The following is a 25,612-nucleotide window of genomic DNA, read 5'->3' as shown; positions in this document are numbered from 1 at the left end:
GCCCCTGTACAGGTGCAGGTGGAGCAGTCTTTCGAGGGGCCCTCACGGGCTCCAAAACCTAGAGGGCGTAGGCCAAAAGCATCTAAGCAGTCTGGCCATGGACATGAGCAACCTGCCACTACCTCTGCTGCGGCCACGGGGGATGCACCATGTAGAAGCGGTAGGAAGGGAAAGGCTAAGGATTTGTGATCACGAAGGGTATGCACAAGGGTGTCTCACAGACTGTCACGTTTTTCATTGATATTTGGTTTCTGTTAAAGTCACATTAAATGTTATGATTCTCACCACTACTGCCACATCTTGCCCATTCTTAACTGGCTTTTGTGATAGTGCCCTTTCACGTGCTTCACCATGAATGGCGACACTTGATGCCACCCAGTGGGTCACTTTACAGTGGGTGTATGTGTAGTTGCAGGACTGTTTTGTGCAGGGGGTGGGGGGGGCTGGTGTTGGCGCTGGTCTTTTCAGGTGGTGTAAGGACTGGACTCTTCTCACATTCTGATCTTACGAGAACCGTTCACATATGACTGACTCCCTGGCCTCACGAGCAGTCAGGTGAGCCGCTGCTCTGCTCATGGGTTCATCATCCTCCTCCTCCTGCTGCTGCTCCTCCTCAATGTGGATGGCAGATGTGGATGGTGGGTGAGGGGATGGGGCCTCCTCAACCGGTACCCCTCTTGTTGCGCCATGTTGTGCAGGACACAACACACTACTATAATGTGACCCACTCTCGCAGGTGCGTATTGAAGCGCTCCTCCAGAACGATCGAGGCACCGAAATCACATCTTCAGTAGCCCAATTGCATGTTCAATTATAGACCTGATGGCAATGTGGCTGTCATTGTATCAACGCTGTTGCTCACTGATGGGGTTCCTCAGAGGTGTCTTGAGCCACATGTGCAGAGGGTATCCTTTGTCCTCGAGGAGCCAGCCCTTAAGGGTATTTGGTGTGTGGAAGTGGCCCGGGATGTTGGATTCCCTCAGAATGAACAAATTGTGGCAGCTGCCAAGGAATCTGGCGCACACATGAAGAAATCTTTTGCGGTGGCCACAAATGAGTGAGTGTTGATGGAGTGATAGCCCTTCCTGTTGATGAACAGTCCTGGCTCGTGTGGAGGTGCTTGTATTGCTATATGGATGCAATCGATTGCATCCCGTACACATGGGAAGCCAGCCACGGAGTAGAATCCCACTGCCCTCTCCTTCTGGCTGAGGTGGTCCATGGGGAAGTTGATGTATTGCAAGGCCCTGCGAAACTAACAGTCGGTGACCTGCCTTATGCACTTGTGTGCAGACGACTGAGAGACCACGGTGATGTCACCGTTGGCACCCTGGAATGATCCAGAGGTGAAGAAATTGAGGGCAGTGGTGACTTTAACTGCGACGGGTAATGAGATGCCGCCAGGCCCAGCCGGGAGTAGCTCGGCATGAAGGAGGCTGCAGATGTCTGCAACCACCTGGCGACACACTCTCAGCCGCTGTATGCAATGCTCCTCAGAGAGGTCCAGGAAGCTGAGCCTCGGTCTATCGACCCTCTGACGAGGGTAGTGCCTCCTGCGATGTCGCTCCCTCTGTTGTTCCCCTCTGTACTCTTGTGCAGGTGCCTGTGGCACAGCGCTGTGTCGTGGAGCTGCAAGTGGCGGAAGTGCACGCCGTGCCTGGTGAGGATGGTGATGTTCCTCGTCCTCGGATGTACTGGTGAATGCAGCAATCGCACCCCCCCCACCCCCCACAATCCTGATGGTGTCAGTTTGAGGGGGTCTGAAAAGTTGGTAAATATGTGTGAACAGAATAATTCCGAGTGGAAACCAAGAATTTTCAGTCTAAGCACAAAGATCTCCCAATCAAAAGTTTGTCTGAGAGAACTAGGTGCCCTGTGCAATAACTCACCTTTTATCCCCATCTGTCAAACAGGCATTTAAATGTCCAAATTGCTGCCGGCTGAAACACAATTCGTTCCCCGTGTCATGTTTCACACAGCACAGGAAACACGCCGAGGACGCGTTGAAATCTCTTGCCTTCATTCTAAATTAGATTCATGTACATTTCAAGTACTTCAAGTACTTGAATTGCTTGTTTAAATATCGTAAACCGGGGGGACTTCCGGGTTCGGGAATGGCGCGCGTACCCGGATGACTCTGGATTGCGCGCGTTCTTAGACGTGTTGGAGCCCGGGATTTCTGCCCGCTCCTGGAAATCGCGATTTTCTTCGTGCCTCTGCCCCCAATGCACCCACAATTCTGTTTTAAAATTGAGCCCCTTTTTAGCTTTCCCATGCCAGGCATTTCAGGTGACACTTCTCTGCAAAGGGTGCCCTTAAGTGTCAACCAGGGCAACGGTCCTTTGCTTCATCGCATGTATCAGCACATCAAGGACACCACCATAAATATGTCCATGTGCACTTCCAGAATTCTCCACTGGTGAGAAATGGTGTAAATCTTTAAACCCCTTCCGTTCAGTTCACATGAAATGGGAGTTTAGTTCAGGGGATTACAATCTCCACCGTTTATACCAGGTGTGTTGGTGTCAACGCAATTTGCCCGCCATATGTGGTGGCCAGTGTAACCAAGATATTTTTAAAAAGCACGGAGGGAATCTTCATCCTCCATTGCTCCACTTCCTGCTCTGTCTAAATGCCCCAGTAATGATCTAAACAGGAGAGAGGGAGAGAGATATAACGGTCTGGTCAGTTTCAACAACAGCGTGAAGAGCTGAACGGGGCTGAAGTACACAGCGGTCTGGTCAGTTTCACCTGAAGGTGGCGGGACTTAATGACAGGTATTCACACTTTAATGAGCTGCAAACAGCTGCTTGGACTGCCCAAAATAGCTGGCCCGCTTAATACAGTTTAAGCAGTACCATTGTAATTGACGCCTACGGTAATAGCAAATGGTTAGCGCCATTTGCTCGATATAGGCAGCTGTTTGGGATAAATGGGGACGGAGTAAGTCATGGGAATTGTAATTGCCCTGAATTTCTAAAGTTTAAAAAAAGATCTACTTATTTAATTTGTAGGACTTGAGGGAAAATTTTAAACAAGACATTTTCTCCAGTGACCATTGCAGTCACAACCATTGAGGTTCCTTATTAATTTCATTTTACTGTCTTAAATATTTCAGATGAAGAAAGATTCTGCTTTTAGGTGCAAAATGCAAAGAAATGAAGGCTGATTTCAAAATATTTCTCCTGTGAGTGCTTATTGGGTTGGGAATTCTGGCATGTGTCACCAACAATCTTCCATCCATTACTGGACAGAAATTGTGGACAATCCGTGCCCAGATTCCAGATATGAACTCCCTGCCAGAAATGCAATTTCATAAAATCAGCCCCGTGAAGTCAACCAATTAAAAGATGCTGAACATTCGGAATTGTTAAAATGCAAAATGCCTTGCTTCACCATATTCTTAGCCTTGTGATTTCTCGCTCTTTAATATATGTAAAACTTTGGCAACAGTTTCTGTCTGCAAAGAATACAGGCAGACACAGTCCACCACCAATCAATATGAAGTTCCTCAGGATATGAAATATTTTCAATTCTGATCTTGATCCTTAAACTATTTATCATTGAGATTGCCTGTATCATAGACTGACACATATTTGTATTGCAACTGATCCCAACAAATAAATAAGGATTGAATCAATTAGTTTAATAACTGTGATTTGCTTTGCTGCTGCAGTGCTTTAAGTACCTCCAGCAGAGCTTTAAAATTCTTGCTTTGAGCATGCACAAGCAGCCCATTGAGTGGGCAACAGATTACTGTGCATATTTAATTAATCTCAAATTCAGAAGCTCAGGCAAGAACAGCCAATTGCAATAAATTAGGTGCATGTTTCACTCTGCACCCATCCTGCTAAAAATGCACCCATGTCCGAATATTTACCCTTATGCATAGATCATATTTTTCTGGCAAATATTTGAGCTCCATGCTGAAGTGTGGAATAAAGGAAAGTAAACAAACACATACCAACTTCTTCCACTTTTTTGGGAAATTAGGATTTTTAAAATAATTGATATATTTTTTGTAAAATCTATCATCACCCACAGACTACACTATAAAGCAATCAGTTGACACTGCAATATGGTGAAGCAACAGGGGTTCTTTACTCTAGGAGGTAATTCTACAATATGAACTATAATGAAAGTATTTTGTGTATTTAAGCCATCCTGCATGAATAGAAAGAATTGCTGTGATGAAAAAGGTTACATTTTGTTTGTCGTCAAAATATTTGGGCTCCTCATCTGCTTTTTTGTCCTTTTTCAATTTATCCCATGATGTGTTACCTTTATACTACTGAAGCTGGTGACTCACACTGTGGTAAAGTTCCTTAGGCAGAAGCAGCCTTCTGGTACCTCATCCAATCAGCTGTTATTTATGGGGTAAGTCTGAACAATAAATGTTGGTGGGTTATTTGACTGTGGGAGGCATCCAACACTATCAATACTTCTGTCCATAACCAAACAATCCCAGTCAAGGTAACTGAATAGCATTCAGGAAAAGAAAGCCTAGCCAGAATTTTTTTCTTTTGCCTAGGAATTTGGTAGGAATTCCCCGACTGCTATTCCAGATAAAATTGGGTAACTCAGTACAGTTTACAAGACTTTTTCTGGCCTAAATGGCTCACTGCCACATTACATATTTACCCATGCCTGCTTCATCATAGATATCAACCAACAAGTACGAGGCCTCCCTCCTGTCCCCATCTCATCCAATTTTTTACTGAGTAAAAATGTTATGTACTTTGGTACTGAGCCATTGGGAGCCCTTTTTCTTGTCGGTCAATATTCCTGAATATCCAAGAAATACATATTAATAATAAATAACATTTTTATGTATTAATTCATGCAGCAATTTATAAAAAATTGTGTCTTAAGAGGTTGGGGCAGTTTGGAAAATATACAAAAATATATGGCTATATTTGATCGAAACCTTAGTTATTCATCGAATATAGCCAAAATTTTGCAGAAGAAGATTTTGCATTCCACTGAATGTTTATTTCAGTTACGAGCACAAGATTCTGTGAACAACAAGTAGATACTTGGGTTATCCAGTATGTTCCTTTATAATCCAGCCTCTGTAAATGTCATTTATCCACTTTCTTTTGCTGGTTTTCTTTAAATGGAAAAATAAAACTTTAAAGTAAAATTATTATTGCATTAATGTTCTAGTATTATAAATCTCTAATTCATTTTAGATGTTCCTGGTAAAGTGTTGTAAACCAGTAATGAAGAACAAACTATAGTATGATGGTAGTGACACAGTCTGTTACTCTGTTAGACTAAACAAAATGTAAGCAGAAACACATAAGTACCTTATATCATATAAAACAATTACACTGTCATATGAATAACCTTATATTACGTGGAACAATTATACTGTCACATGGAAATAATTCCATCCCAATCCTGTTCTATATAGACTTGACTTTTGTGTTATACTGATTGGTTAATCTATGAATTGTTCAAGCAAGTGCTGTCTCTCATCACATTATTTCCATAACAGCAAAAGGGTTTGTGCCTCCCCCAGGAAAGAAGAAAGTATCCAATCAAGATGCAATAAATTTGTTGTAGTGTTAAGATTTAATTCACGAGCTCCTAAAAGGAATCATTTGTCTGCACCACTGGATTTTCTAAACAACTTCAATATTTCTATTAACTTCCTCTTTACGTGATTTCAAGAGACACTATGTTGCTCAGCTTTACTCTCCTTAATCTGTTAGGTTTAACAGACTCTAAGCCCCTCCATCACAATTAAAATGTCACATGGACTAGCCGTATATGAAACCATGGCATTTGTCACACAATGTCCTAGAACTCAGAACTAAAGGCAAACAATAAGTAATTAGAATTTTACTTGGAAACTTCCAGAATCTTCTATGCCATTCCATAACTGAAGTAAATAATGAAACATCTTTCATCAAAGCAACTGCATATACACAATTACAGTAAATGTTTGCTTCTTAATTGATTTTATTTTTGCAGGATTTTGTTTAATTCAATGGCTGTAAGGTACACCTTGGAGCTGCTATAATAACTCAATGTTCTAAATACTGAAAATAGTTTTGTCACTGCAATTTTTCCCCTCGTGTCTTGAGGATGCTGATTCACACTGGAGTATGGCATCATTGCATCATGTACACGAGTCCCCCTTTTGCCCAAATTGCCATTTTTTAATGTTTATTTTTGAAATCATTGTTGCAATAAATGACTATGCTGATAATTATGTTACAATACTGAACTACGAACAAGACATGTGCATTCAAATGACAGGTTGAAATGACATTCAGCAAACCACAAGAGAAAGGTTCAGGCCTTATTCCAAAGTATGAAAATAATGCTTCAGTGGTTCATATTGATGGTTTGAATTCAATGATGGGTGTTTATAATTTTGTACAATAAACAGTAGTGAGTTTTCCTTCCAATGATTTCCCTTATTACGTTGTTATATTTCCAGTGTCATATAAAGATGCTGGGGGCATTTTTATCTCGTTATCACCCCGATTTGGGACGGTAGCGGAACAGTAGAGGTACAGAAATCCGGTGGAAATCGGTTCCGCCAGATTCCCGCTTGTTTGAAGCCCGACTGGGTGGGCATTTGAAGCTCCCACCCGAAGCCGGGGGGAGCCTTGATAGCGAATGTGGAAGGAAACGGGGAAGGGCCCCGTGCTACTTTCAAGCCGAGGGCTGGACGACGAATCTCCAGCGCCCCAATGAAATCTGACAAGGACGACGCCTCGGGTGGAACTGCAGGCAGGAGGGCATTTAAAAAGTCCATATGCTTTCAAGGTAAGTGTCTTAGACCTTTTAAAGGCCAGTCTTGTAATTTTTGTTTTTGTTTTCAGCTAGCACTTAGACTTCGTGAGCCTTCGTGACAGGTAAGTTATTTTAATTTGCCTCGTTCTCACCTTATTGGCACCAGAGGTTTTACTAACAGGAATCCTTCAAACTGACATGTTTAGGGGTAAAAGGGACCCGAGTGAGGATGCTAGGCAGGTCAGGCTGCCCCACAGGTGCTCTGGGCTATCCTGCACATAACTGCCCGCACCTGCACCTGTACCCCAATATATGCAGGGAGAGGGAGCAAACTTCACCTTGGAAGATATTGTTGGTAGAGACTTCTTCCCATTGATGGCTGTACTACAAGACTCCCGGTGCTATCACGGTGAAATGTGAGTGCCTGTCTTACCGATATACTGGAAAGTTCTTCAGAAGCACCCCAATCATAGCATGCCATGTTTTACATGAAAGTAAGCATGGCTCTTCAGCCATGGAAAAGATTGCTGATGGACTGACTTGGAATTCTCTATCGCGGAAGGCTGTGAATGCTCAGTCATTGACTATATTCAAGGCTGAGATCGATAGATTTTTGGACTCTAAGGGAATCAAGGGACATGGGGGTCGGGCAGGAAAGTGGAGTTGAGGTCGAAGATCAGCCATGAACTTATTGAATGGTGGAGCAGACTCGAGGGGCCGAATGGCCTATTCGTGCTTTTATTTTTTATGTTCTAAGCATTTTAATGCTCTCCAGGTGCTTTCTAAATTCTTGTTCCCCTCCTTGTGACACTCCCCTTTAATTATCCCCATCCCTTTCAATTTGATTTAAATGCAATCTTTGTCTCACACTAGTAGCATTATCCCTAGACTCAGTGGAGTTTGCATCCTGGAGTTGTGAATTATTAAAAAAATAAGGTTAGACACCAGAATTGAGTATTATTAGGACTTGAGATTTTGGTGGGCATCGAAGCAGTGAGAACTAGATAAGAACTTCTCTACATCTGAGGACGAAAACTTCTCTCATTGATTGATCATTCAGTGAGTGACATCAGAGGTGATGTTTGGCAGAAGCGCATAAATTATAAAAAAATTTCTGCACTTTCTGATGCGAAAAGGTGCACAGGATGCACATTACTGTTGGCGATGAAATAATGCAAATGCTAATGCCCTCGTATCAAATTCTTCTCTCTGCGGTTCTAATGGAGGTACTAACCTGTTTATTTTAAATGAGTTGATGCCACTGTTAAAATAATGGAGAGAAGAATTGGATTCAAGTGCATTAAGTGTTCATACGATAACATTGCCCACAATAATTTCCAAGCTATCATTTTTAGAAAATATATAACACAATAAAATAATTTATATTTACAAGGCATAAACCAATAAAGAACAATAAACATCTATTCTGGTTTTATATTATCTTGATAAAAAAATAGAAATCTGTTCTAATTCATAATATTAACAATCTTCATGACATCTATTTAGAAGGCGTGTTCCTCCTGTTCAGACTGAGGGTGTTCTATCTCACAAAATGTAAGTGTCCTGCACTAGAATGGAGTGCTTATTGTGTATTTTGTTTTGTAGCTCTGTCCGTGAAGTATTACCAGTTCCAATTGCTTTTATGTAACACATTTCTCAGACAACTGCAATTACATATATGTATATAATACCACTTTGTTAGCTCTGTGAGGATATGAAGGAGGGTGAAAAAGCTGACAATCACTGACAGTTTTTTTTTACAGAATACACAAGATATAGCTGCATTGAGGTCAGAGGACAATAGTGTTCAGCACTGTTACACCTTTACATGATTCACTTAAGACTATTAAGAATGCACTTTAGCCAGTCACTTTCAAAATTTTGTCTCCAGGGTATAGTTGTATTACATCTTTGGACCACAGTCTTCAATATGACTGTCTACGATGTAGTCGTAAAACCATTTTCAGTGGTGATTTCAGCAGAGTAGATGACTGAGATAATATCATGTACTTTGAATCATGCCTAGGGCACACAGAGAACTCCTAGGGTATGATTTGTGTGTTTTTAACACTGCTTTGTGACTTCTGCGATGATGCTGTCTGAGTGGAAGATGACCTGTACAACCTTTGAATGGTGGGGTACTGGATTATAATTTACTAAATTAATATTATTGATTTATTGGTAACAAAATCCACTGCATAAAAGAGGTTTTGCAGATAATATTGGATTTAGTCTGATAAGAGACATTACTTTTCCATGAGTAGATTTGTCGTGATCCTATATTCCTTAGTTTTTCTTAATAGGAAGACAAAATGGTCTCTAAATTGATCTTAACTGAATGATTGCCAATGTTTTGGTTTGCCATGAATACAAGAGTATCAACATTGTTGAGGGTTTACTTTATGTTTTGAAATGTTTTTTAAGTTCCTGTGAGAAATTTAATGGAAAAGCATGTTAAATATATTACAGAGTAGCTACATAATGTTCCTGTACCACTGGTCCTTTAAGTCTCAGGATATGATCTAACTGATAAATGTAATCAGAATTACGATTATATTTTCCCACAATCCTTTTAATTCTTAATTTCTTGGTGAATGTTTGTGCTTCTATAGCTGAAACCTGTCAGCAAGATTGTTCCTTATTTACCATCCGGTGTTAGTATCAAGGAGGGTGTATGGAGTGAGCCCTAAAGGTAGCACCTCTGCAAGGTAGACAACTGCACCCAGAAGGGTGGTTTTACTAACAGTTCGTGCTGATTCACCCAGCTTTCACTAATGGCTCCAAACACCACACCTTGCCTTGGTTGGTATGCTAAACCTTGTGAGAGCACCTTGTCTGGAAGGGAAGGTGGTATGCATCAGGAAGGAGTAGCATTAGTGTTAAAATCAGTTGCAAGTCAAGAACTCATGTTTTTCTATCCCCTTGTATGTTAAAGGCTAGATTCAGGACTAAAGTCGGAGCAGCCACGATCATGCAGGAATATCCATCAACAACATCTGATGAAGAGACAGATGACTTTTATGAAGACCTCCAAATGGTAACAGAGCAGCTCCAAGACAAGGCATGTTACCAACAATAGAAGACTTCAAAGCGACGGTGGGATCTCACAGTGTGAATGTATGGGATGGAGCTATAGGAAAGTTTGGATTTGGTGAGGAAAACATAGGAGAAGAACAGTTACTTTCCTTCTGCCTAAATAACAATCTGATGGTGGCGAACACATTTTTCTATCAAAGAAAGCCACAAAAAAGGTGGACTTGGTTGTCGCCTGATGGACAGACAAGAAACATGATTGATTTCATCTCTGCAAATAGAAGATGGAAATCAAGTCTTCTGTCATGCAGATCCTCTGTGGCCGATGTCGGCTCTGACCATAAGTTAGTCTTGGCATCAGTAAGGTTGAGAATGAGAGCTGCTGGAAAAGCATTTCCAACAAAAATCTGGGATCTGGACAAACTGAAAGAACCTGACACAGAAAGAAGTACAAAAATGTTGTGGAGAGAAACATCGTATCTGCAATTACTGAAGAAATGGATGTAGAAGTGACATGGAACACCATCAAAAATGGAATATTCAGAACTGCAGAACAAGTATTGGGTCTCAAAAGTAACAGTAAGGAACATAAATGGATAACAGAAGTCCTGGAATTGAGTGAAAAACAAAGAAAGCTTAAGGCGAACATAAAAACAGACCCTAATACGAGGACAGAATACAACAGGTTAACCAGAGAAATAAAGCTAAAAGCCAAGACAGATCAGAACAACAGGATAATGACAGAAGATTACGCAAAATGAAATGAAACACAGCGGGTGTGTCGGAAGATAAGAGAACTAAATATATCTTACAAACTTAGATTGGCTACAGTAAAAGACCAAAATGGTCCGATAATTGAGGATGAACAGGTGAGGAGCAAGCAGTGGAAAGAATACTTTGAAGATCGATACAATGTACGGAGAATGGTGGATGAATCAGTTCTGGAGAAACCGTCCTGAACAAATGGAGGGGAATTGATGCTGGATTTCTTGGAAGACGAAGTAAAGATTTCTGTTGACACTTTTGAAACAGAACAAGGCTCTTGGTATCGATGATATAACAGCGGAGTTGTTGCAGGCGAGAGAGGAATATACTATGAAAATGATGCAAAGGCTGTTTAACAAAATTCATGAAGAAGAACAAGTACCTGAAGACTAGGGAAAAGTGATAATAATACCAATCTTCCAAATAGGAGACAAGAGCGAATGTGGAAATTGCAGGGGAATTAGCTTACCGAGTATACCCGGAAAAGTATTTACTAAGACGCTGCAAAGGAGAATGATAAGAAACATAGAAGTGGTACTGAAGAACAAGTTGGTTTTCAACAACATGCATTGTTACAACAATTTCATAGATTTTAAGACTGTATGGCGAGAATGCTGGGAGATTGTTTCCCCTGGCTGGAGAGTCTAGAACTAAAGGGCATAGTCGCAGGATAAGGGATCAGCCATTCAAGACTGCGATGAGGAGGAATTTCTTCACTCAGAGGGTTGTGAATCTTTGGAATTCTCTACCCCAGAGGGCTGTGGATGCTGAGCTGTTGAGTATATTCAAGGCTGAGATGGGTAGATTTTTGGACTCTAGGGGAATCAAGGGATATGGGGATTGGGCGGGAAAGTAGAGTTAAGGTTGAAGATCAGCCATGATCTGATTGAATGGCGGAGCAGGCTTGAGGGGCCGTATGGCCTTCTCCTGCTCCTATTTCTTATGTTCTTATGTTTTTAGAAGTGATATGGCATGTCTTGAGGATGTATGGTATTCCTGAGAAACTTGTGAGACTGATAGAAAACATCTATAACAAGTCCCAGATGATTGTTAGAATGGATAGGAAACTGACAGAATGGTTTAGATCAGCAGTTGGAGTGAGACAAGGATGCATACTGTCACCCCATTTATTTAACCTCGTACTGGAAACAGTAAGGAATCTTGCACTAAAAGATGATATTGGAGAGGTCTCTTTATGTGGTAAGATTTTAAACAATCTCAGATTTGCTGATGACATTGACCTTTAAGCAACATCTAAAACAGATTTGCAGATACTTACTGATAAGGTGTATGCGGAGAGTAGAACATTTGGATTACAGATTAACACAAAGAAGACAAAGGTCATGTCATTTGGGAAGCATCAGGGGATGCAGTTGAACAGGTGGAAAAGTATGCATACTTTGGTGGGTTCGTGCTTGGGGTAATTCTAACCTAATTCGCTGGGCGGGAAACCCACGGGATCACATGGAATGTTGGTTTTACACCCTGCCCAATATTGCTTTCCATTGACTGGGGTGTAAAACCAATGTTACATTCGATCCCATCAGTTTCCCGGTGGGCAGGTTAGGTTAAAATTGCTACCTCTTCTGAAGAAGACATCAAAGGGGTGATTAGACTTGCTCCTACTGCTTTTGGAAGATTAAGCAGGTTCTGGAAGACCAAAGATATTTTGGTAAAAATGAATGTTAGAGTTTGTGAAGCGATGGTTATCCTCATATTAATATATGGATCTGAATGCTGGGACATGAGAAAAGTTGATGAGCAAAAGATACTAATATCAGAGATGAGTTGGTTGAGAGGAATACTGGGAGTATTCAGGATGCAAAGAATCAAGAATGTTATATTAAGACAAGAAACAATGCTTATACAGAAGATCTAAGAAAGTTGATTGCAATGATCTGGGCACATTTCAAGATAAGAAACAGTTAGAATATCTTTCATGCGCATAGAGGTACATGGAACAAGAAGCTGAGGAAGACCAAGGAGGTACTGGACAGACAATGTCAAGAGTGACTTGTCACAGAAAGGTATGTAGATGACTGAAACTGCCAGGCTAGTTGAGAACCAACACCACGGTGTGAATTCATTTGGCCCCATCGTCGCTGTTGAGCTGACGAACAGGAATTTAGTAGTGGTAGTCAGTATCCAGCACTCCAAGACAAGTATGGTAAAGGCCAGATGTATGGTGCAGCTGCAGTGTGCCCAATTGCCATTGGGAAATCAGCATTACAAACAGTTGTGGCTCCCACTTCCTTCAGGATCTGGTCCTGGCATGCAAGTGCATCTGCATCAAGCAGAAATACTTAGCGTTGGGGTAACTGAGATGGTGCTGAAGGGATTTCTGACAGATTACATCATCCTGCCAGTCCTGCCTTTTCTAGTGATATCTACATGGAGGGGAGTGGATGCAAAAACCGCATGTCCCCATTTCTGGAAGAATTTGGCTGTGTTTAAAAAAAAGTGTGACCTGGTGAAACTGTCACTGTGTCCCCACAGGCCCAGGAATTCTGGGCCCAGTACATTTAACTACTTTTCTGAACTAAACTGCCAAGATTTGTTTTCACAAACTAGTTATCAAAAGTTTGGTAGGCGATCAGGTACCATAAGTTTCATCAGCCCACTACCATCCACATCTACACCTAAGTGCCAAGAGAAAGGACTGTGGAACATTAACTCCATAGAACGGTACTTCAGCTGTAAGGTGCTCAATAACTTTCCATGTCACCCAACATCTTTTCCAGACATCGGCCCCAATAAGAAACATCTGGAACTGGAATATTTATTAAAAGTGGCACTGAATTTTCCAGTTTTAAGATGTCTCGTGAGTTCAGTCAAAAGCAAAGACACATTATAAGAATTCATATTTGTTTTTTCTTTCTTTCTTTCAGATATCCTTTGTATGGACTTTCCTGTTCTTCCAATCTACATATATGGCCTATGAACAATACAATCGGCCTCTCTTAGCTGATCATACTGATGAAGAGACCACTCTATTGGTCAATCATCCAATGACATCATGGAGGATCAAACAACAGAATTGCCTTCACAGTTTTGCTCTTGATTTTGAATGCGCAGGTACTCATCCTCCAGCCTGCCCTCCTCAGAAAGTCAGGTGGCCATATTACAAGATACAAGTTAAAATGAAGAAGGCACTTTAACCTATTTTGATCTTGAATACCAACCTTACCATACAATATCATAAAGTAGACTATGGGATTGGACGTTGGACCCAAGGCAGTAATGCAATTGGAATCTTGATTGGGGTTGGGAAGGATTGAGGATTGGATAATCAGGAAATGCAGGGCTGAATTGGATCCCACCCGCTGATTGCAACAGAGGTTTGCAGGATCTGCAGTTGGCTCAAGGACTGTATAATGAGTATCTCTGGTCTATACATATCCTGTTCTGTAGATTTTGAACACAATAGATAGAATTTAAATTCACTCTGCCTGCCCATAACCGGGCGGAACGGGAGTTAAAATCCAAGTTTGTTTCCTGCCCCACTGCTATTTTAACACCGCTGCTTTCTTGGGCAGCTGAGGTGCCCACCTGACTCAGGAGGTAGCTCCATATGTACATGCAAATTAGATAGAACCCTGATGCTACTTTAACAGCCTATTGAGCGGGGTGCTCGCTGGGGATATCCCGCTTAGTAAAACGTGGCAGACACCCCGCGATTACCCTGTAAAGTAAGTGCAAAACTCTTCTTTGTGGGGTTCAGAAGAGCCGAGTTGCTCCTCTGGGCTTCACAAAGAAAGTTTGGGTTCCTACCACCCAGGGCTCCCCCTCGCTTCCCAACCACGGAACCCTGCCAAACCCCGCACTACAACTTACCTGATTGTAAGCCTGATGGCCCGATTGTTTGTAAGCCCAAAGACAGTTGTCTCTGCATGCCCATTTTGGAAAGGCAGCTGTCTGGTATGTTAATGAGACCCAACCGGGCCTCCCACTGCAGCTCCCAGGTGGGCAGTCCACACATCCTGCTGGCTTCCCACCCAGGAGTTAAAATTCCCCCTAATACTGTCAATCCTTCAATTTTGATGTAAGCAAATTCTTAGAAAAATCTTAATATTATTTATACAGCACAAAATTTGTCTTTGATTTTGTACCAATATAACTAATCTCTCTTATTTCTAGGTCTGATTTTAAGCAAATGTGTTATCTGTCTCAATTTTGTAAATGTAAAATTATTTAGTTGAATGTAAAATTACTATTTAGAGAAATTTTTGTAAGTCTAATTGAGACTTATACAAATTTAGATAATATAGATGACGTTCTTTGCTTTGCACTTATTTCCAGGGTGGAATGTAAAGGAGAATGGAGCAAACACCCTTTGCATTGCCTGGGTACTTCCAGGGGTTTTCCCTGGGGAAGGGGATGGAACACTTGCATACAATAGGTACAAGCATTGAAAATGTATGCAGAAGTGACACCATAATGTCTTCCATCTCATTTTCCTGGATCTCCACTTGCTGGACACCCTAATGGATGTTCGCCAGCAACAAATGGGTCTCACTGCTTTTGCCTAGCCCCCTCTAACCAGAGCATTTCAGGGGGACTGGCAGCAAACACATGAGAGGTCTAAAAGGTAATTAGCTTACCTTTATCAATGCCAGAAGGGAGACTGTTGGGGTTGGTGGCCTTCCTGCTACTGTTTGTGGACAACAAGCAGAAATTCCCAAAGCCGGTGTCCATTACTGCTGCTGTTTGGTTTGCAAGCCTGGAGGTTGGATTTCTCCCCTGCTTCCAGGTGTGAGGCCCTGCCAAGGAGCAGATCAGTGCCAGGAAAATGTGGGCCTAATAAAATGGCCTACATGGTTTTATGAAAGGGAAATCATGTTTGACAAATCCATTAGAGATTTTTGAGGGTGTAACTAGCAGGGTAGATAAAAGGGAACCAGTGGATGTCGTATATTTGGATTTTCAAAAGGCATTCGATAAGGTGCCACACAAGAGATTGTTGCACAAGGTTAGGGCTCATGGGATTGGGGGTAATATATTAGCATGGATTGAGCATTGGTTAATGGACAGAAAACAGAGAGTAGGAATAAATGGGTCATTTTCGGATTGGGAGGTTGTAACTAGCAGGGTGCCACAAGGATCAGTGCTTGGACCTCAGCTGTTTACAGTATATATCAGTGACTTAGATGAGGGGACTGAGTGTAATGTATCCAAGTTTGCTGATGTCATAAAGCTAGGTGGAAAGTAAGCTGTGAGGAGGACGCAAAGAGGCTGCAAAGGAATATAGACAGGTTAAGTGAGTGGGCGAGACGGTGGCAGATGGAGTATAATGTGGGGAAATGTGAAATTATCCACTTTGGTAGGAAGAATAGAAAAGCAGAATTTTTTTTAAAAATGAGATACTAAGAAATGTTGGTAGTCAGAGGGATTTGGGTGTCCTTGTACATGAATCACAGAAAGTTAACGTGTAGGTACAGCAAGCAATTAGGAAGGCAAATAGTTTATCAGCCTTTATTGAAAGGGGTTTGGAGTATAAAGGTGAGGAGGTCTTGCTGCAATTATATAGGGCTCTGGTGAGACCAAACCTGGAGTAGTGTGTACAGTTTTCATCTTACCTAAGGAAGGATATACTTGCCTTAGAAGCGGTGCAATGAAGGTTCACTAGATTGATTCCTGGGATGAAAGGGTTCTCCTATGAGGAGAAATTGAGCTTAGAAGAATGAGAGGTGATCTCATTGAAACGTATAAAATTCTTAGAGGGCTTGACAGGGTAGATGCTGACAGGCTGTTTCCCCTGGCTGAAGAGTCTAGAACGAGGGGTCATAGTCTCAAGATAAGGGGTCGTCCATTTAAGACTGAGATGAGGTGGAATTTCTTCACTCAGAGGGTTGTGAATCTTTGGAATGCTCTGCCCCCCTGAGCCACTGGCAGGACCTTGTACCTATTAGAAAATTGGGAGGAACTGCCATTGGTTTTTTGTCTATTGAAAAACAATTGAAGGCAAATCAGAATTTTTCCAATAAGATGCCTGTTGTGTATGAAGCTTCACCAGTAGCATAGAATCTTGGAAAAATGTATCCAATGAGTGAGCTTCTAACATTACTGTTTATTGCTATGGTTTTGATCTACTGACCCTTAAAGCTCTTAATATTTCAGCAGTTACGGCTTGTTGTGAAACTGTAGATGGACAGTTAGGTATGTACTACTAGGTGAGCTTGTGCCCACTGGGAGCAGAATCGAGATCATCTCAAACTGAATTCAGCAACGAATGTTGAAAATCATTGTAGAAGTGAGCTTCAGAACTCTTTCCTAGGACAAGTTCATGTTCTAGTAGCCAGAGATAAAGTGCAATGTCTACACTTAGTAGAGATGTACGAGGTTACTTTTTTCAAGACTATGTTCAAAAAACAGAACAGGTTAAAATACGTGGGTGAAGAATCATTTCTGGCCTTGCTCATAGAGGTCAGTTAGAGTCACAGGTAAATAACCAATAGGCCAACAGTGGGATTTTAAAAAAATGTTTTTAACACTTTGTTTCTACACAGCAAGAAACATTTCATTTAATTTTATTATTTTACAGTGATTAAGCATGTTGTATAGTACATTAAATTAGAGTTAATTATACACACAATAAATTCCACTTATTCACTTCTACTATCACTTTTGACGTACTGTTTGTGTCATTAGTTACTTGTGCTAGTCTCTGTTCTTTACATCAGAGTCCTGTCCATTTATTACTTAATAATGGAACTCATATTGTCACCTCCTGCTTATTGTTACTTCTTTTTTTACATAAAATCTTTACCCATGCATTCACGTTATTATAATTTTCTTGGCATACCAGTCATTGGAAACTCTCTTTAACTTGACAATATAACAAAATTTCACTGCAAAATGTGCAATTTTATTGCAAAATTATTAAGCCTGAATTAGGCTATGAGGAAAATTACCTAACATTGCAGTAAAACTATGTTATTGTCAATAATACATCTGAGACAAGGTACACAGGGGTATCAAGCTTTTAAATAAAAATGTATTGTACCTTAGAATGAGTCACGCGATATCACTTCAGTTAGGTGTCACAAAAGTGATATCAAGCCAACTCCATGCTATCATGATAACTTAGTGCTGACTCTCACTCTCTCCAGTTAGATTCCCCTCATTGCTAGATTCTTCAACTAGACCACAGCAAATTTTGAAATGCAAAGTAAAGACATAGCAGAGTGCTTGAGATCGTAATACATTTTGAGGTAAGGATCATGTTTATAAAGATTCATTGTTGCAATTCACAATGTCACCCTAATGCCTTGATGTCTCACTGCCTTGTAACATACTGCTAAGTAACTTCTCATTTGTAGTGAGTTTCCTGATTGAAAAAAAGTTGAAATTCCGCTGGATAACATGAATGTGTAATTAGTGCTTTTCACAGATCCTGATGCTGAAGTGCGTTGGAATATGGTCCTTTCACTCTTAAGAACTAAGTTTGATTCTCATCCAGACTGATGCATTCTAAGTTTCCTTTGTTTGCTGTTTGTAAGAGGTTTGCATGAATTAAATTTGGAAAGTCTTAATCTACTTCCTAGTGGGCCTGCTTCAGAGCACAACATTGCTCATAATTTGGCACAAGTTGAAACTCAATCTGACCAAATTCTTCGCCACCCACTATGGGAAAAATCTAGCCCAAAGGTGCTGTACGGATGGCTGATATTGGAAATTAAAAAAAACAGATTACAGTAGGGGATACTCTTGTAAGGTTATGGTTAAGACACATTGGGGCAGATTTTCATCTTTACCCCTTGGGCGTTAAACATCGCTTGGATGGAGCATAACGATTGAAAATTGGGTAGGAAGGATTGCACGCCTGTTAACCTGCCTGATTTTCATTTAGTTTAAATGGAAGGAAAATCAGATGGGCTCTATTCTCTGCATGAGTTCCTCCCCACTAGACTTTCCTCTGCATTCTACTCAGGCGATGCTTAATGCCCAGGTGGTGAAGATGAAAATCTTGTTTGGGCAAGGTGGCTGAGTTTTACTCTGTAACTAACTATTATATATGACCAAGAATTGCCCCATTCCCCAGCAGTGTTTCAACTGAATGAGTAAAAAAAGTAGACTCTCCTCCAAAAAATGATCACCCCACCGAAGTACAGACACAGGCACAGATCCATCCATCTTAGATCAATGCTGCATAAAATAGTAGAACTAATTATCAGGAGTAAACTTGAGGATTATCTGCACTACAACAACCGAGTAAATGCAGTCAACTTGTCTTTAAGAACATAAGAAATAGGAGCAGGAGTAGGCTATACGGCCCCTCGAGCCTGCTCCACCATTCAATCAGATCATGCCTGATCTTCAACCTCAACTCCACTTCCCTGCCCTACCCCCATATCCCTTTGTTCTCCTAGAGTCCAAAAATCTATCTATCTCAGCCTTGAATATACTCAACGACTCAGCATCCACAGCCCTCTGGGCTAGGGAATTCCAAAGATTCACAGTGAATCTTTCTGAGTGAAGAAATTCCTCCTCATCTCAGTCTTAAATGGCCCTTATCCTATGACTATGCCCTCTAGTTCTGGACTCTCTAGCCAGGGGAAACAACCTCTCAGCGTCTACCCTGTCAAGCCCCCTCAGAATCTTATATGTTTCAATGAGATCACCTCTTATTTTTCTAAATGCCAGAGAGTATAGGCCCATTCTACTCAACCTCTCCTCATAGGATAACCCTCTCATCTTGGAATTAATCTAGTTAGTAATTTAGAAGGGGAACATCCTATCTGACCAATTCCCTGATTTTGTTGAGAAAGTGATAACCCAAGTGGACTGTGGTGAACCCAATGGCTTAGACTTCCCAAAGACATTTGATAAAGTTCCACGTGAAAGGCTACTAATTAAAATCAAAACTATGGGGAATCAGAACAAAACTTGGGGAATGGATAAGAAATTGGCTGAACAGGAGAAAATAATGGGGTAGATTTTTGTCCTCACCACCTGGGCAGTAATCTGGCGGAGTGGATTGCCTGCCCATTGTAGAACATGCTCAATTTTCATTCCATTGAAATATGTCAAATATTTTAGAAACCTTCATTGAATGTTATAGTCCTGTCAGATCTCATTCAACTCAAGTCAGGATGATTCAAGCTGAATGTAATAACCCTAAAGTTCTTAATGAGGACTATGTTTGATTCAACGTGTGCTATGGTGGACTGATACCCAAATTGAACTTGAGTTTAGTATCCTATTCATGTCACTATGATCATTAACACAGCACTAAAATTCAAAGATAAAAGTGCTAGCATAGTTCCATTTCTTGATATCATGAAAAAAGAAAGATTTCCAAAACATCGCAGTTCCACAATGAACCAACATTTTTTCAATTCTACGAAAGCACCAATGCAATGAACATATTTAATCTAATTTATCATAGTATCCTGTGGTTGCCTTATTTAATTGCTAAAATGGAATAATGATTATACCTTGGTTATTGAATGCACCATTGTGCAACAGTTTATAGTTTAAAATTAATAATAAAAGAGTAATGTAGAAATCATTCATGCATTTGTGCATTAGGAGATATCAGTCATTTGGCAGTAGCTTGAAGGGCAAAAGTTTTTATCAACAGAGCATTGTTAATGGCAAAGTAACCAGTTATGAATAGATGGCTGTCAAGTAAGGTCCCAAGCACTGGAGAATAGGTGACAACATTGTTGGATGTAGGCAAGTTGCAGCATATTTCCTGCTGCTGTCAAGGATAGGATAACAGACTGTGGGGCTAAATTTCATCCTCCCCCGTTAGGCGGGAACAGAGTGGTAGCACGATGAAAATGGCAGCATAGCACTTACCGCCCTCTTCCCACCAAAGTCCTGTCTCCGCAACTTTGGAGGGGACTTTGAAATAGGTGGCCCAGGCACTCATCGGAAACAGGTGGGAGCCTCTTTAGCCCATGCAAATCAGGGTCTTATGCTGTCAATATCATGCTGTTGCAATTTTGAAGTACCAATGGGCGAAGCATGCGCCGTGCAAGCTCTACCTATTAATATTTGGTGTTGAGCTTCCTAAACAGCTAGCCTTAAAGGGACCACTGCAGACTACAAAAAAAATGTTGAATAAAAGGTTTTAAAATTATTTTTGTGTGGGGGCCAGGAGGAGCATTAATGCATTTTAATGCTTCTTCTGACCATAAACCCTTCCTGCACCCCCCATCCCCCCTGCCACCCCCCATAATGCATGACTTCCTACTGCCATACCCAGGGATCATCTCTCCTCATTAATTTATCTGCATCAGCTGCTCCAAAAGTGTGAGCAGCTTGCTAACAGAATGAAAATGGTTTGGGCTTCTGACCACTTCCCTTAGGCAGGCGGTGTGCTCATCTGTCCACCTACTGCCCAATGGGAGCAGTCATTTCGAAATCGACCCCTAAGTACCAGTGAATGGTGTCCATTGAACACACAGCCACAGTGTAGGGAATGAGAATCCTGAATTAAGAGATACAAGATCGCGGAGAGCCTAAGGAAGGGAGTGAATAGAATCTTGAAAGAATCCTGTTTGCGTCTGCAATTAATTCAATTTGATCCTTATGCACCGTGCGTTTGTATAATGAAAGTTTATTTGGGCCACACAACCTAACCTGTCCTTCTGATCGAATGTTGTTTTTCTCCTACATTTCTTAATATACATATCATATATATTAACTGCTTTTTCAGGGAATCCATCCATATACCAGCTAATCTACAGAAGGCAAAATTCTGATCTTTAGTCTTACTCAAAGGATTGTTAATTTTGCTCTGATGTCCTCCAACTCTGCAATCACAATTTCAGTCAAATTATCTGCTTGCATAGACATAATTTATGGATTTCACCATTTTAAAGATCTAGGTTTTTCTTCTGTTCAAATTATTTTCACCAAATTTTCCAGACAGTCTTCTCAAAAGCTGGATTCACTTAGCCCAACCTCCGATGGCATTTAATAGGCTGTTTCAGCAGGCTCATGCAGCTGAGTAAGACAATCTGAATCACATTCAGTTTCATGTAGAGTAATGTCTTGGGTTACAGGCAGGCATAGTACTTGTACAGAAGCTATATGTTACTGGTCTACATTTTTCTACTTTGAAGCAACATCTCCGCCCTTAAATTTTCTGCCAAGAAATTACATGTCTGGACTAAAATATAGCAAAGTACAGGATTTTTAAAAACTCTGCAGCTCATTTTTCCAGTCTCAAAAACTAATACTGTACATCTCAATCACTCACATCCTCAAATATCTATTCACAATTCTCCCTTAATTTTTCCACACTACCTGCCTTGCTCAGCAGACCATTCCATATGTTCACAACCCTCTGTATAAAATAACTAAATCTAAACTGTCTTTGTACCTTCCCTCTTCTAAGCTTCTGACCTAGTTTTAGCAATCTCAGACATTTTATTGGGGTTCAATTTATCTATTCCTTTAAGAATCTTGGATAGCTAAATTATATCTCCGCTGACATGTCTCTCCCCAGAGCATCAATATCAAGCTCTTCAACGGGTGTCAGCCTTGGCTCAGTGGTAACACTTTTGCCTCTAAATCAGAAGGTCACGATGTCCCATTCTAGAGACTTAAGCACGTAATCCAGGCTGGCACTTTAGTGCAGTGTTAAGAGAGTGCTGCACTGTCGGAAGTGCTGTCTTTCAGATAAGGTGTTCAACTGAAGCCTTGTCCAACCTCTCAGGTGGATGTGAAAGGTTCCATGGCACTATTCAAAGAAAAGCACTCTCCTGGTCTTCTGGCCAATATCTATCCCTCAGCCAAATACCTAAAAACAGATGTGGCCATTTATTTTTGTTTGTGGGAACTTGCTGTGTACAAATTGGCTGTCGCGTTTCCTACATTAAAACAGTGACTACACTTCAAGAGTATGTACTTAGCTGTAAAGTGCTTTAGGACATCCTGAGGTCGTGAATGGTGCTTTATTAATGCAAGTTCATTCTTCTTTCTTTTTTACAGGTCAGATGCATTAAGCTAGATGTCAGTTTAGTTCTCTTTTTAGCACTGCATCCAGTGCCTGGATATCCTGGCTGTAGTACAGTGACCCAGATTGTACACTGTGTTAACAGATGTTAAGCTAACTGGTCTATAATTCCCTGGTTTCCCTTTTTCAACTTTCTTAAACAGCAGAGTGACATGTGCAATTTTCCAATCTAAAGGGACAGTTCCTGAATTGAGAGAACTTTGGAAGATTATAGTTAGGGTATCTGCAATGTTAACACCTACTTCCTTTAAAACCCTGGGATGGAAACCATCTGGTCCTGGGGATCTGTAACTCTTTAGTGCCATTATTTTCTTCATTACTGTTAATTTGCTTACGTTAATTATGGTGAGTCCCCGTCCCTGATTCAAAATTAGTTTCCTTGTGGTGTCCGGCATTCTATCCTCTTCCTCTACTGTAAATACTGACACAAAATAATTATTTAAATTGTCCGCCATTTCCTTATTTTCATTTGCAATATCACCATTATCAGTTTTTAAGGGGCCCACAATGTTCTTGACCACCCTTTTTTCCTAATATAATTGTAAAAAAACTTTGTATTTATTTTGAAATCCCTTGCAAGTTTCTTTTCATACTCCCTTTTTGCAGCTCTTACTATCTGTTTTGTCACCCTTTGCTGTTTTTTGTATCTCTCCCAGTCACCAGGATCTGTGCTATTTTTGCACTTTGAATGCTTTTTCTTTTAGTTTTATGTTGTCCCTTACCTCTTTTGTCATCCATGGCTTTTTTTTTGGCAAGTAGAGCTCTTGCCCCTCAGGGGTATAAACTGATTCTGTATCATGTTAAATTCTTTTTTGAATACTTCCCACTGATCTTCTCTCATTTTATCCATTAACAGATTTGCCCAGTTTACTGTGGACAGTCTCTGTCTCATCCTGTTGAAATCAGCCTTACCTATATTTAGAATCTTAGTAACTGATATGGGTTTCTCCCTTTCAAACACAACGTTGAACTCGATCATATTATGATCGCTATTAGATAAATGTTCATGCACCGTTAGGCTGTTAACTAAATCTGTCTCATTACACATTATTAAATCTAATATGGCCTGTCCCCTTGTTGGTTCTAGGACATATTGTTGCTGAAAGCTGTCCTGAACATACTCAAGAAATTCGCTACCTTTTTGACATGAGCTTGTCTGCTTATCCCAATCAATACGAAAGTTAAAATCCCCTCATTAAAACCACTCTGCCTTTGCTACATGCTTGTTTAATCTCTGCATTTATACATTCTGCCACTTCACAGCTGCTACCAGGTAGCCTAGACACAACTCTCACTACAGTCTTAAATCCTTTTCTGTTTCTCAATTCTACCTACAAAGTCTCCACTGCCTGCTTACCTCTCATCATATCCTTTCTTATCATTGAAGTAGTTTCATCCTCAAACACTGAGACTACGTCTCCCCCTCTACCAGTTTCCCTATCCTTCCTGTAAATCTTATAACCTGGAATATTCAGTTCCCAGTCCTGAACGTTTTGCAGCCATGTCTCAGTAATGGCTACCATGTTGTACCCTCTAATTTGAATTTGCGTCTGCAATTAATTCAATTTGATCCTTATGCACCGTGCGTTTGTATAATGAAAGTTTATTTGGGCCACACAACCTAACCTGTCCTTCTGATCTAATGTTGTTTTTCTTCTACATTTCTTATTGGTCTCTCCTGATTTAATTACTTTACATCCTTTCGTTTTTGCTTTACCTGTGGTGCCTAAAGCATAATTTCTGACTATCACTCTACTTTCTTCCTTTTCGTTTATTTTAGAATGATTATTTATACTACCTTTTCCACCTGAGCACTTGATTTTGAACACCTCTATCAAATCTCCCCTTAACCTTCTCTGTTCTAAGGAGAACAACCCCAGCTTCTCCAATCTCGCCACATAACTGAAGTCCCTCATCTCTGTTACCATTCTAGTAAATCTCTTCTGCACCATCTCTAATGCCTTGACATCCTTCCTAAAGTGTGGTGCCCAGAATTGAACACAATACTCCAGCTGAGGCCTAACTAGTGTTTTATAAAGGTTCAGCATAAATTCCTTGCTTTTGTACCCACTGCCTTGATTAATAAAGCCCAGGATCCCATACGCTTTTTTAAGAACATAAGAAATAGGAACAAGAGTAGGCCACATGGCCCCTCGAGCCTGCTCCGCCATTCAATAAGATCATGGCTGATCTTTGACCTCAACTCCACTTTCCCACCCGATCCCCATATCCCTTGATTCCCTTAGAGTCCAAAAATCTATTGATCTCAGCCTTGAATATACTCAACAACTCAGCATGCACAGGGGTAGACAATTCCAAAGATTCATCACCATCTGAGTGAAGAAATTTCTCCTCATCTCAGTCCTGAATGCTTGACCCCTTATCCTGAGACTATGCCTCCTTGTTCTAGAATCTCCAACCAGGGGAAACAGCTTTTCAGCATCTATCCTGTCAAGCCCAGTCATCCCAGGAATCAATCTAGTGAACCTTTGTTGCACCGCCTCTAGGGCAAATATATACTTCCTTAGGTAAGGAGACCAAAACTGCACACAATACTCCACATGTGGTCTCACCAAAGCCCTGTACAATTGCAGCAAGTCTTCCTTACTCTTGTACTCCAACCTCCGTGCAATAAACATAGGACAAACAAAGGACAACATACCATTGCCTTCTTAATTGCTTGCTGTATCAGCATGTTAACTTTCTGTGATTTGTGTACAAAGACACCAAATGTCTCTGAACACCAACATTTACTAGTTTCTCACCATTTAAAAAATATTCTGTTTTTCTATTCTTCCTCCCAAAATGAATAACCTCACATTTCCCCACCTGTCTATATCCATTTGCAGACTCTTGTGTCCTCCTCACAGCTTACTTTCCCACCTAGCTTTGTATCGTCAGTAAACTTGGATACATTACACTCGGTCCCTTCATCTAAGTCATTAATATAGATTGTAAATAGCTGAAGCCCAAGCAGTGATCCTTACTGCACTCCACTAGTTACAGCCTGCCAACCTGAGAATGACCTGTTTATCCCTACTCTCTTTTCTGTCCGTGACCCAATCCTCTATCTATGCTAATATATTATCCCCA

This window comes from Heptranchias perlo, chromosome 1 (assembly GCF_035084215.1).
Source record: "Heptranchias perlo isolate sHepPer1 chromosome 1, sHepPer1.hap1, whole genome shotgun sequence".
Classification (NCBI taxonomy): Eukaryota; Metazoa; Chordata; class Chondrichthyes; order Hexanchiformes; family Hexanchidae; genus Heptranchias; species Heptranchias perlo.
This window is presented reverse-complemented; position numbering follows the sequence as displayed.